This window comes from Vidua macroura, chromosome Z (assembly GCF_024509145.1).
Source record: "Vidua macroura isolate BioBank_ID:100142 chromosome Z, ASM2450914v1, whole genome shotgun sequence".
Classification (NCBI taxonomy): Eukaryota; Metazoa; Chordata; class Aves; order Passeriformes; family Viduidae; genus Vidua; species Vidua macroura.
Window position 1 is genome coordinate 59,431,419 of NC_071611.1, and position 14,407 is coordinate 59,445,825.

The window sequence follows — 14,407 nt, forward strand, 5'->3', positions numbered from 1 at the left end:
CTAACTTGTGGTGTTTTTAAGAAAAGGGTTCAGCAATTCTTAAAATACCTTTGGAAGAGGACAGGTTGCTTATTTGCAATATGAGAACACATTAAAACTTCAACAAGTTCAGGACTACACTGCTGTCCCAATTACAAAGGGACTCTCTAGAATAACTGTTGCCAGTGAGCTTTGTATCTGAGTTTTTACTGGGTCATGAGCAGTTTGATTCTTGTTAAATTCAGGGACAAGGTAGGAACTTCTCTTTTGATTATAGGTTTTCTATGTCTAGTATCTAGAAATTACCCAGACATAGCAGTGGAAAATCATCTTTTTAAGAATCTCAGCTAGAGGAGGAGCTCTGCCTGCAGGTAGTGCATAGGCTGCCTGCAGCACTCTGCAATGCCCAAGACCAGGAGGAGCAAGGCCCAAGATGGATAGCATTACATTAAATGCTGAGGTGTTTAGAGGTAAAGGAAAGAAGTCTGAATTTGATGTTTGAGGAGGCCAGTGGAGGAGTTAATATAAAAAATAAACCGAGGGTCTTTTAACAGCAACATTTAAATAGATCTGAATAAAGAAAAAATGTGCTGCCAGAAAAGCTAAGTGGGGTCATCTGAGGCAGTCCCAAAAGCTTGTTCAGTGGAAGATGGCTTATGCACAAAAAATTTAAAGGTTTTAAGTCATACAAAGAATGTAGTAGTCAGAATTCTCTGAAGTAATTTAGAGAAAATTACTTACTAAGGATCACTAAGGATCCCACTCTGAAGTCTTGATCCTTGAGACTCTGTGCCTGTGTGTAGATTACCATGGTGTTTGATTTGGTGGGGGAGAATCAGAGAATCAGTGGATAAAAGTGGTTACTGCTGAGACTTACACATGTACACTATATGCATCTCAAGACTACATATATGCTTCCTTGGATAGATGTCCCTACTGCATATGCACTTTGAAGCAGGCCAAGTAATGGGTTCAGATTCTTAGTGTCTCTTTTAGAGACTGGAGTATATTTGGAAGGCAGCTGAGCCTCCAGTGCAGTTTTCTCCAAAATAAGCTTAATTCTTATTACACCAAAACCACCCTGCAAACTGAAACAAGGTTCAACAAGGGACAATGATTGGGGATTTAGAAGAACACTATTGTCTCAAACCAAAATGCTAATAGAAGCTAGAACTTGAACTATTCCTCATCTGTTCTCATCCCATCACATAACTTAGTAGCTGAATACAAATTGAAGGAACCCTCTTCTACCTTCCTCCCTTTTCCCCAGCACTACCTGCCCAAAAAAAACCAAACAATCAAAAATACCCCAAACCTTAAAATGAAACAACTGGACATTAAGGGGATATGAGTATGTGGAAGAAAAGAGAGGAATAATTTTCAGTCAGTATAAATTGAAAAATATGACACTATAAATTGGTTTATTAAACATAAAATCTCTGGAAAAATGTACATTTTTCAGATTCCAGATGTCTCTCCCCACAAGTTTTCTTACTAGATGGTGAAATCTTTCTTTCTTTCTTAATATGTCTTTATGTTCAATGGTAGCACGCCATTCAGACAAAGGGAAAAAAAAGGGTACTTGTGTAGAGCTTGCTTGTTGGAACAATATGCTTACTGTGTTCTATGGTCAGATGAGCACTTATTTGTTATAAATAGAATGCATTTGAATTACTGTTACATGTTTATCTCATTGTGTCACTTTAGGTTTTGAAATACTAGTAAGAATTGCCTATGCATTATGCAGCATTATTTGAATTATTCATGTGTGGCAAGTGGAGTTCTGCACTTTAAAATGTTGCCTTGGCCTAATATTTATATTTATGCTGTATTTTTGTGTAATCCTAAGGTTTTGTAGGGGAAAAAGAGTGTATTTTTTCACTGTACTGAAATTTTCAGTAAGTTGGCTTTCTTTTAGAAAAGGGAACTTTAAAATTACCCTGTCTAAAATTCTGAGCCTGATTATGCACTCATGAACGGAAAAAAAAATAACGGTTTTATGAACTTGAATGCTAACATTTAATGTAAAAAGAAGTGCAGATAAATAGATTTTTTTTCAAATATAAATTATGATAATGCAAGTTAGTAAGAGGTATTACTGTTGAATATCTTCAGTTAAATTGAGCAAAAAAGAACATAGTAATTCTTGATTATTCATTTAAAAAGAATACTTAAGCCCAAGTTTTTTCAAAGAATATCCCGGTTTTAAAAGGAAAAGATATTAATGTCATTACTCAGATAAGCTGTTTAAAAATACTTCTTTAAGCATTTCCAGGAACAATCCATAACAGATGACAAGGTGGACACATTTTAAAGTTCTGTATTTTCATTAATAAACTATGCTGCTTTATTTGCAGCCTGGTATGTGTTAGGAGTCAACTCACCTGTAAAATGATAGTGTAGAGTCACAGAATAAGGTAAGCTGGAAGGGATCCTCAAGGATCATTGTGTCCAGCTCCTGGCCTACATGGCACCATCCCCAAGGAGAGGTGAAAAATTAATTTCAGAAGACATTTGAAAATACTGGAGCAGAATACAAAATACTGCAAAGTAGAAAGGAGATCGATCTGAGGAACTCATAGAAAGAAGATGACAGGCCAGTGAAATTTTAGGTGTGAAATGCTCTGAAAAAAATATACATTCCAAGGTAATGTTCCATTAGATCATGGATGTCATTCCTTCTAAAAGTCATGGAGGTCCAAAACCTGACTAAGTTCCCAAAGCCGTTGCTTACATGCTTAATAGTAGAAGGCCAAATACCTGCTTATGGAATAATTATGTAACTCTTCACAACTTCTAGAGCTCGGCTCCAAGTTTAAATCAAAATTACCTGTAATGGTTCCAGAGGAAACAATGTAAGGGCATATTATGTTTTATCTACACCTGCCCTGTGAAACATTTAGCACTGGCCAGAACAGAGGCTGAATTAGTCTGGTCCCAGTGAAGAATTTCTATTCATGCATGCTCCAGACATCATTCCCTTTCATGTGCATGGTGATGCAGTAATAACTGAGTTCAGACAGTCTGGTGTGACTGAAGTGACTGAATACAAACTGTTTTAAATATCACATTGTTTAGAAATTAAGCTCATTGCTGAGACCAATAAATACATATTAAATCACACAATCATATATCTAGTACTGAACTTCTAGATGCTAGGACTTTGGCTTAAATCTGTGGGGGTTTTAAGCACTGTATGTGCAACAACTGACGTTTTTCTCAACAGAGAAACCAGCAAATGACATCTTCTAGGTATGAAAAAGAGTAACAAAAGCAACAAACACCATTCTTGGGAAGCCAAAAGGACATTCTTGGGAAGCCAAAAGCACCATTAACAACTATCTGTTGTTTGAAGTTAATAGAATTGTTAGTTTATGTGGAAAGCCTGAGCAATGTTTTTGGGAGGCAGTTTCCTGGAAACTTCAGTGGAAATTCTTTCTTAGAAAATACCCAGAATCAGTGTGCTCCAACCAAAAGATCCTTTGCGGCTTCTGCAGAGGCAGTCACTTCTGCAGACGTGAATGCATTAGTCATGCCTAGACCCTCACTTCTTTGCTCTGTCATGACTCGTAAGCATGTATTAGCTTTAATTCTGGTATTGGTTTGTGGTTTCTCATAGACTGAGTCTTAGTTTGAAAATAACTATGGTAAAGAGTGGAGCTGGGAGAAGGATAAGGATAAAGGGCAATCTTACACCAGTCTGCCTAATGCTTCAACACAAAATATTTGCCCCACCAGGTAGATGTTGTAACGTTTCAGCAGCTCTTAGACTCAATGATTTGGCTTAATGACTTGAGTCAACTAATAACAATTGAACTCAGTCAAGGCTAGGATATAATGTGTGAGCAGCTCACAAACACATAAGGATGTTTTACTGTGATCTGCATTTAAGCCATCAGCAGCTTTCCTTGGCCAAGGGCTCCTAGGCATATTTAGGTACAACACACTGGAGATAAGCCTGCAGGAGAAGGGGCAAGTTTTGGTGACAACTGAAGGCTGTAAACTGCATCCTGTCTGGCCTTGTGGCTTTGGAGCTGGGTTGTGTACTCCTCTAACAACTTTTAGTGATTAAGCTTTTAGAAAGCATTAGCATGCGATCCTTATCTGAGGATGTTTACATCCCTTGCTTCAAGACAAATTTTCTTTCCCCAAAGGAGAGTTCACATCTTGCTGGAGTAAGTTTTTCTGATGCTGATTTGTCTGCTTGTCACCTGTTGTGCATAAGCTCTGGTTCATGTGAAAATGCCTAACTGGAGTTAATGTTGAATTTATCCTTCCTTTTGTACTTGTGCAGTTTCAAGGAAGAACTCTGTATTAGGAGAAATGGTATATGTGATTTTCACTGTTCTGCTTGGTTTTGATCATGCTAAATAGGAAGTAATGTACTGTTGAAACAAAATAAAGAGGCCTTGTATTTACACCAACCCTTGTCTTTTTCTGTATTTGACTTTTGAGAAGAAAGAAAAGCTGACAAGCTGACTAATGAACAATAAAATACACAGCAGCATACCCTATTCTCTGGGGAACCTGGACAACTCCCCATCACAGGAATTTGCAGACTCTGCATCGTATGTACAATGTTATTTTAGGGGATCTTTTTTCAGATTCAAAGCTCTTACAGGTTTTGATGTATCTTTATTACCAGATTTGTTGGCTTCATCAATCAAAGCCAGTGCTTCAGTAGCCACTTTATTTTTTTTTTTTTTTTGTGTTGAAGTATACTGTCCTGAAATGCTTGCTTCTTCTGCTTAACAAAAGAGTCACATCTCCTTTGAAGTGTTTCTTCACTTTCTTACTTTTCAAAGCCTAGGCATAAAAATCTCCCCAGTTTAAGTAGCTCTGAAACTCACCAGAAGTGTATTTTCTTAAAACAAAAACTGCCACAAGAGGACCACTAATTACACACTGAGGAATTTTATACTGAAATGTTGAGAATTATGTGCAAGCTGTTATCAACTTTCTCAAAATTTTGTGCACAAGAAATAAAGCTGTTCTGTATTTTCATCAACCAGCAGAGAAGAGAAGGTGAAAGAAAACTTCTTTATAGACTACTTTCCTTACTAGGAGGGTCGATTTAGGCTTTCAGCATGGGAATTCTGCTACTTGACACTTTACTTCTGAAAAATCCTTGGAGTACTCCGTTGAGACTTACCCGTTTAAAGTAGTGTGAGCCCCAGATGCAAGCAGAATTCTTATGGTGTAGAGGGTTTCCAAGTCAATTTGAAAATTGGAGAGCCTTTGGTATGCTCTCAGTAAATCTCAGGATATAATTACCTTTTTCACTACAATGAGTTGATGCAGTTTCTACAAGTGAAAACAGGATTTGCAATCCCCCCAAAAAGTCACTGAATAATCCTGAGTACTTCATCAACGTAAATTTATCAGTCTTCTCCCATGACTGTAAAGCAGAAAACAAAAATGCTTTTGGTTTGAGATCAGATACTGGATTATTTATATTTCAGCTTAAACTGCAAATATATTTGCAGTTCATGACTTAAGAACATAGTTAAAATGCAAAATGCAGGTTGCTTGCCCTATGCTTGTAATCCGTAATCAGCCTTTCAAAGCATGTGACTGCATTCTTGCATTATTTTTAATTAAATATGGCCTTTAGGAATTACCTTAAAAATATGGCATAAAGGCCATGAAATCAAGCTGAAATATGAGCAATGCTTCTTCCTTTCATAGTTGGTGTTAGTTGTAACATCTCAAAATATAGAAGTATTTTTCTTCATAGAAACTGAAAGTATTCAGCAGTAGTACATTTTCATCTCAGCCGCTGCTTGAACTAATCTCACCTTCCAACACACTGGTGAAAGTTCACAGCTGTCAGAAATCCAACTTCTCTGATAATTCATATAAAATATCAATTCCAGCTAGCTAAGGGCAGCATTAATACTCACTGTATTCTCTTGGTGCTCTAAAAATTATTCCCTGGCCTTTTATTTTTGAGAAGTGTTATGGTTGGACACTGGCGCAATGCCAGCGCCCCTATGAAAATGCACCTTCCCTAAATAAATGCTGTGAGATGTTATTAGGAATAGAGCAGAGCAGGCTCAAGCTTAGTAACAAAGGAAAAAACTTTATTAAACTACTACTAATACAGAAAACACATAAACTAAATCTAGGATGAAGACCTTTTAAAACACCCTTTCTCCTCCTAATTTTTAAAAATACTTAGCTATAAAACATTACCCGGGATTCTTGATCAAATTACCACCCTTCAGGTAATCCATACTCAAACTATCAAGGGAGAGAGAAGTCTCTCTTGCACCACAGACCCCCTAGGAAACACATCTGCCACTCTGTGTTTCCCTGTCACACATGGCAACTGCTCGGAAAAAAAAAAATCTGCTAGTGTGACACTCTCCATTCCATGTCACAGTGCTCTCACCACCGTGCATGGACAGACTGCTCATAGGGCTCCTTTAAGGATGCTTTGCCACGGACTTAAAGATACAACAGTTCAGTTTTTCATCCTGGGACTACAGTCCCCCTGATTTTCCCCTGGGGCCGAGGGGTTTAAAAACAGGACTCATCTTCTTCCCGAAGACAGAGGGTATCACCATTCCCTCTTTAGCTTTCTTCATTTCTCGCCATTTTTGTGCTGTTCGAAGCTGAAACAGGTCTCCCTGGGTCACTACTGCATCTCTCTAAAATGCAGTCTCTATTGCAGGAGATTTTGGTTCAGTCTATGGCTAACAAGAAAAGTCTAGCCAAAAGCTACTTCATCATCTTCTCTCACCTAAATATTTTTTCTTCTAACATCTCAGGTCCCGGACTATCTCTCTTCTACTACAAATTAAGGAGCAGTAATACTTTTAAAAAGCCCTCATTTCCTAGAAAGGGTTAAATGTTCAGACTCCCTGGACGGCTGATATCTCGGTCTGGTGTTCTATCTCCCACGCTGGACATCCCCCCCCCTTCTCCTTCTCTTCTGCTGGCAGATTTCCAGGTGCCGCCAAGCTCTCTGTCTCTTTCCCTCTTGGGGGGGGGGGGACAAAAGCATCTCCACTTCTCTCCACCCTTCCGTCCACAGGAGCTGGCTCAGTTCCAGACCCTCAGCCCCTCGGCCTACCTGGACAAGGCCGCGTGGCTTCCCCTCCCCCACCCAGCCTGTGGCTGGGCAGGGGAGGTCTGCACTCTCTGATGACCGGAACCAAAAGAGAGAGTTCTCCTGGGAGTTCTTGCTTTTAACCCCCTGTGTTCTCAGAGGCGTGTCTATACTTTCAGTGGTTACTCCAAGTGCCAATATCTAAACCTGACCACTAATTAGTTTGACCCGACTTCCTAGAAAAAATTCACTTCCATGTCAAATCACAACAAGAAGGAATCCCCATTGTTGTATTTTTATGACTTGTGAAGCAGCAAACAGATGTGCCACATGAGATCAGCACTGCCTTGCAGGACACAGCAGCCAGTGCTGCACAATCCTCCCTACCCCAGTTGAGGGGCTGCCTCTGGGCATTTCCAGCATTGTTATACAAAAATCACTTGCTTTGAGGGGTAACTGGAAGAAGAGAAGAGTTTGAACTGTGTGCAGCAGATGCTGTTACAGAAAGAGATATTCAGAGATTTTGTAAGTGTAAATCTAAATATTGAAGAGTTGCAACCCTCTGCTCTTACCTTTCCAGGTCAGAGAGGGATGGCTGAGGCACCCGTGAGGCCATGTCGTATGTCTTCATCATGTACCCACCCTTGGAGCTGAATGTCCTGGTGAAACACACACAGAGTGGATTTGAGTGACCAGGATTAGAGTTGTTTCAGGCACAGTATTTACATACTGAGCAATTCCCACTGTGCACGTGCTAAACACCCAGTGTCTCAGCTTACTATGGGTCTTGCTCCCTTAAGTGTAGTGCTGTGATGAATCCCGTGCTGACAGTCTGGGAGGTTGCTTGGGCACCCTGTTGCTTAGCCAGCCTACAGAAGCAGCCCAGATGCTGTCTGGAGGCCTGTTGGAGAGCAGGGAGATCCCACCACTAGGGCATCCTCATCTCAATGACATCACAAAATGTCAAATTAAATTCATATTGCTGCATTTGCACTTCTTCTCATATAAAAGCCATCTTAATGCACTTTATGTGCACAGACAGCTCTCTGCTGCTCCCCTGCCTGTTCTGGGAGCTGCTGCTGTCCTGTAGTGGCTGCCACTTCTGCCTGTAGATGCTAAAGTGGAATTGAGGCCAGACTTGGGTGTGCTTATGTTTGCAGCCAATCCTCTCCATTATTTTCTAGGTCTTTCCTGCAAAATGTGATTTGATTTAATTTAAAGTGCCTGGTAGCTTTTTCCAAAAAGAGGTTTGCTGCTGAGTGAGAAGAAAGTAGATGTACTTTTAGGGTGATGAAAAAAGAAGTACACAGTTGTCACAAATGAGTGGTTTAGATCACTGTCAAAGGTATTTTAAAAAGCAATTTTAATATAAAGGTCCAGAAGCACAGCTTAACAAACTTCAATGGCAAGATTCTCTGCATTACATACTAAATGAATGAAATATATAAAGTAAAATCAGATAAGAATTGATTTAGAATTATTTAGTAGGAGACACAGAAAAGGTAAGGATGCAAAAGGGGAGACCATCCTTCTGAGTCATGAGATTTGGGATGGACCCCCTCATTTTCTAAACTACCAGCAGATATCTGTCAAGTTGAAATCCCCCATGAGTGCAAGGGTAGCACTTGTAAGATTTCTCCCAGCCTCCTGTAGAATGAATAATCTGCCTATTCATCCTGGCTAGGTGGTCTGTAACAGACTCCTACAAGGACACCACTCTGCTGACATTCCCCTGATCTTTACCCACTCAACCTGTCATCATCATCATGGGTTTCAATCTAATCTAAATAGTCCCTCTCAGATAGTACCCCACTGCCTCTCCTGCGTCACTTATCTCTTCTAAAGTTCTTAAAGACACCCAAGAAAGAAAGTAAAATTGCACCCATTGCAAAAAACACTCTATTTTCTCCTGGCAAATGTTATCTGCAAATTCTGCTCAGAATATTAAAACGTTGGGGGACTAAATAGGCATCAAGCTGGCCTGAGCAATTCTTTTTCCTACATAATACATATCCTGTGGATTCACAGAAGCCTTCAGCTATCCCACTGAAGACCCTGGCCCTTATATCTTCAAATAAAAATAACCCATAACTTTCTGATGTATTAAAAACTATTGATTTGGGGAAAACAATACAGCAAAGGCAGTGGGCACAAGAACGCCAGAGTTGTTAACAATATTATATTATTCACATGGGCAGCAGGTGCAAAATACCACTTTGGGTTGTGATTCATATTCACTTCTGTTATTCACATGAGCTCTCAGAACCATTTCTTTTTAATTGTCCTGATAAAATTCAGATACTGTGGTGACAAATGTGGGATGGATGGATGGATGGATGGATGGATGGATGGATGGATGGATGAACTACATGGTATTACTAACAGGAAGGATAAGAATTAGTAAATTGTTTCCTAAACCCAAGATTACCATGTAACCCCAACATCTTCATAGATGCAAAGACCATGAAAATTTCAACTGGCCATCTCTTGGAATAACATCACAAACCCAAGGTATTAGACATTACCAAGAATTACTTCATAATAACCACAACAGTGTTTTAAAAATGCTTACTCATCCTTTTACTCTAGAGGACGAGCAACAGCATGGCCCCACTGCTTTTAATGTCTTTGGCAGAGCCCAGGAGAGACCAGCTGGACACTGTGGCTTCTCTGCCAAGATAGGGGGCAGAGAAGCCCCTCCCTTGGCCTGGAGGATTCACCTGCCAGCTTTGCCCCTCTCTGGAGCAAAGAAAGTCAATGCTGACTGCTTGCAAAGGTCTAAGCAACTTGCTCTGATAGACATTGAAAGACTGCATTGTATTGCTCCCCTCTGTAGTGTTTGTGCTGCTTTGGAAGAGTTAAACCTTTCTACAGGCATAATTTAACCAACCATTTCTAGTCTCAACAGCATGTGAAGATTTTTATAAGGAGGATTCTTGCCTGTTCAGTAAACACTACCCCTTGGTTACTAAAAATGTCTATATAATTGTTTTGGGTGGTTCTGTTACTTAGGCAGGCTTCTGAAGTGTTAATTGTAATATTAGTGCTAAATGCACTGAGTTGTCTTTTGCATTTACTGGAATTGTGACTCACTGTGCTGACTAAATTGCGACATGTTTAACTTCAGAACAAGGCAGAACTGAAGTATTTCAAAGTGGTATTTGATAAGCAGATTATTCCACTGCCTACAAAAATCCATACTAATAATTAGACAAAATTAAGTATGAGAATGAATTGCGTGGCGTCTCTCGCTGACACAAATAGCTCCCACACTCCTCTCTGCATTTTGCTTGGTCTATTCACCATGCAGAGTGTGAGCACCTTGAAGCAACCACCGCCTTAACATTGTACACTGGACTTTGAGACTCCTATTTTGACATTTTATTATATCATCATAAAAAACAGAACAAACACTCTTACCTCTTATTACAGTCATTTGCATGACAAGTCACCTAAACATGATGTAAAATTCCTTGTTACAAATCTTCATAAAATCATAAAACAGGAAAAAAACTACTCCCCCTTTTCTCACAAGTCAGATCAGATATAGGCAAAATTCACGTGGAGGCCCTATAAAGAACAATCACGCTGCAGATATTAAACCTTCCTTGTTATTAAAGGAAAAGTGTTTGAAAATCAAAAAAGGGACTTGAAGCACAAAATACCCTCCTGGATGATCCACATGGCCACTTGTGGGGCTTTGTGCAAGCTTTTGTGGCACTGTTGTGCTTTGCCTCTGAGCATAGGTAAAGTGATGTCAGTGTGTCTTGGTGAAACTCAGTCTTCCCTGGCATTTGCAATGAATGTGGGGGTATGAGACTGCTCATGCTGGACCAATGGTGACAGAGGAGGTGCTGTTCTCCCCTCTTGCAGACTCAGCTCTGCTTGGTGACTTGGAGGATTTTTTCCATCTGATAGCCCCTTGTCCCAGCATCCTGGGGACCAGCAGAGGCAATATAGTGGGCATAAATGCTCACCCCCTCCATGGTGCCCTTGGTAGGGCCTGGCTGCTGACTGCATTCACATACTGCTGAAACTCCAAATCCATTATCACAGTGGTGGTGTGGCATAGACAGCCCCAGGGCACCATGCCCTGCCCTTTTGGCCGACTCAAAATCCTTCTGAGATGTGGTGCTTAGCTTATGGTCAAAGTGACCTGATTGTGCCACAGCTTGGCACTATCAGCACAGATAAAACAAACGCACATGCCTAAAATATTTACTTGTTCCTGGAACTTTGTTCCGGGACTAGCCAGTGTGACTGACAACTTCATTAATTGAAAAAATGGGGTCGTTTTACCCTTAGTTTTTAGCCTTGGGAAAGGGGAGCCTTAAGACACCAGTTAGTTTATTTTATTTTAGTATTTTTCTACAAGCAGTTTCCTTATATTGAAATTCCTTGTAAGTACTCAGGGAGGAGAAGAAAAAGGCTGTTATTCAGCTGCTGAGGAAGGTTTGCAGTGGTGCAAGGATGCCTTGCTGGGATCGTGTGGGCTGGAGTTGGCACTGCAGCAGGCACGGCTGGGACCCCCACAGCCCTGCCAACCAGCTGGGACTGCTGCAGTGACACAGGAGGCCTGAACTGGGCTCCTGAGAGGCGTGACAACTGGGACTCCTGCTCACATGGGGATGGCAGTGTCAGGGCTCAACCCACAGCAGGAAGATTCTGATGGGCTGTCCTGGACACCGTTTTTCCACACATGATTTTTGTGAATCACTTTCTGACGTGCTGGAGGGAAAGTGAGGCACAGTGAAGACTGTGGTTAGCCACTGGTTATATTAAGCTGAATCAAACCCCTGAGCTTGTTGTGTTTCTACATTTGTGGGCTGATAATGGCTCTTTCCTTGAAGCAGGAAATAAAAAAGCTATAAAGTGTGCTCATGGCTGTAAATCCTGCACACACAAAAGGTTTTGAAACACAAAAGCATATATCTGATGTCTGAACACAAAGCTTTGCTTCTCTACACACAGCTTTCAGATGACTGAGGTAGGTGAGCACGGGGCAGGGGTTTTCACGTGCAGCTCTCACCTAGAACAGAGCTGGGCAGCAAGCAGGTGTGTTTGAACAACAGACTTTTTAAAAACACAATGAGCAGGTTTGCAAAAACAGAGATTTCAAACAGTATTCTTTGTCTATACTCCACCTAACTAAATTGTGTTTAGTTAAAAACAGCCCAAACATAAGTCAGCAACTTAACTGATGTTAGCAAAACATTCCCTAAAAAGAAGCATATTTAGCAGAAAGAGAAGTGGAAATTCTTGCTTTTAGCTTTTCTAAAAACAGTTCTACATTTGTAGCCCAAACCAGCAAACTACTTATACTGCAGGCTGTGCATATATGAACTTACTTTCTTCAATACTAATAAGGTCTGCAAAGATATGTTCTCGGCATAACCTTTTACCAGAGTTAAAAAACAACACACACACACAAATACACAGAGGTCATGTTTTCAAATTATGTCTGCCTTAAGAAAATCAGACACGTTTACTTCAGGCTGTTAAAGTGCTATCACAAGTGGGGATGAAATGAAAGAGAAAAGGCCAGTCAAAGCTTGTGCAGGGGTTAAGTTACAGAGTAAGGGTAAGGCAGTAGAAGTGTATGGGTATTCTTGCGTATTGGTGTTTTTCTTCTTTGGCATTGGTGTGACACAATTGTTTCCTGAGCTGAAGTGCCAGTGATTGACGAATTTTAATAGCCTGATGAGGACCAAGTGTGGTGCTGGTGAATTTTAGCCTCCAGAGAAGCATACAGATCTTTTGGGGCAGCATTTGCTGTAAGGGAAATGTAGAAATGACAACTCTAGGCTTCATCTGGTTTTGCCCACCAACGTGATATGGTGGAGCTGTGTCTTGAGTAGTGCCTGTTCAGGGCCCAGCCAAGGGGCTGCTGCTCCTCCCTGACCCTCCCTGATACCACTCTGGAGCTTGGGGAAAGCAGGTTTGCCACAGTGACACTTGAAGCAAGGAGAGCTGGGTCCAGAACATGGCACTGCTGCTTATCCTGGCCAGGGGCAGTTTAGAACTCAGATGTTGCACTCCTCTTATTGAAAGATGATGTTAGCGGCACTTGGGATATTCCTAGATGTTGTACGTCTGCTTCTGGTAGTGTAACTTACCCACCCTCTCCGAGATGTGTCATGTTGCTCTTTAAAATGTGGCTTTGTAGCTTGGATCACTTCACCAAAACCAAATCAGGAAGCAATTGCACAAGTTAGGGTAAAAATAATGCTGTAAGACAGTCAAGCAGCTGGTAGCAGTAGTCCACTAATATAGCACAGCTGGGGGCTGTGTCCTCACTGACCCCTTCCATGCTTTGTCCTCCCCTCTGTGCACTGAGGACAGCAACCCTTACCCACCAGCATGAGGGGCTCTGGGAAGCAGAGGCAGAGTCAGTAAAAGTCCCAATGTTGCTGTTCACTGATATAACCTTTGGCCTCCAGCAGCTATTTGCAGAGTGAGTGTTACATGACTCTATTTACTGAAGGCTGGCCAACACTATGAAATGACTCTCTGCTGAACTGTGATTCCACCTCAGCAGATGACAAATACAACCACTCCTGCTTAGGTGAAATGAGGAGTAAATTAACTTGAATCTCTAGGCTATTTCCTAACATAGTACAATTTCCATACTCTAGCTTAGAAAATGTTGCTGAGAAGCCAGTGAACTGTTGCTACTGTCAGACCTTTATCTATTGGCAAGTCTAGACATGTAGTTACTAACTAGTTTCAGCAAAAGAATCCCCTTAAATGTAAAGCTATCTCCACAACCTGCAGGTTTCTGGCTCATACTCAGTTAGCAAACCTTAAAGTTGCAATGGCAAATGCTAATCTTTGCATCACTGCCATGCTTGAAGCTACCAAACTGTTTCAGCACAGAGACCGAAACCGTGATTCCTCAGCAGTGTGTGCAAATCTGTGTGTAGTGGTCTCACCTCTACTGCCTGCCTGTCCATCATCCTCACACTAGACCCAGTACTCACAGAACTTCCCTCGAGTTGCTGTCATGACTAAATTGACAAAAAAAAATCCAAGACTTTGGTCATCCAAGACAAGGTCAGTCAGGAATTCTAAAAGAAATACACAAATCAGTAAGGGTTTCATATTCATCATATGAATCCAGCAATCAAAGGAACCAGCTCAATCTCACTCTGAAGACTGAGAGGGATCAAAATTTTTCCAGGTTCATAAATCTGCTTTCCCCTCATCAATCCCATGCTACTTAAAATACAACTAAGGAATATCTACTTTAGCCTAATCCTGTTTAAACCCAATCTGACCTGGTCTCCCAGAAGCATTATCAAAGTCAAATAGTCCCATGCATAAACTGTTTCACAGGCTTTCTTGGGAACTCAGGGTACAGTCATCATGCACCCA

The 14,407-nt window shown here is 40.9% G+C and overlaps 1 long non-coding RNA gene across 1 annotated transcript; it reads left to right on the forward strand.

The window, feature by feature from the left end:
- Nucleotides 1-11: 11 nt before the first annotated feature.
- On the forward strand, nucleotides 12-4,403 carry LOC128821409 (uncharacterized). Its single transcript, XR_008441104.1, has 2 exons — nucleotides 12-2,396; nucleotides 2,435-4,403. It is a non-coding gene; the product is annotated as an uncharacterized LOC128821409 (long non-coding RNA).
- Nucleotides 4,404-14,407: the final 10,004 nt, after the last annotated feature.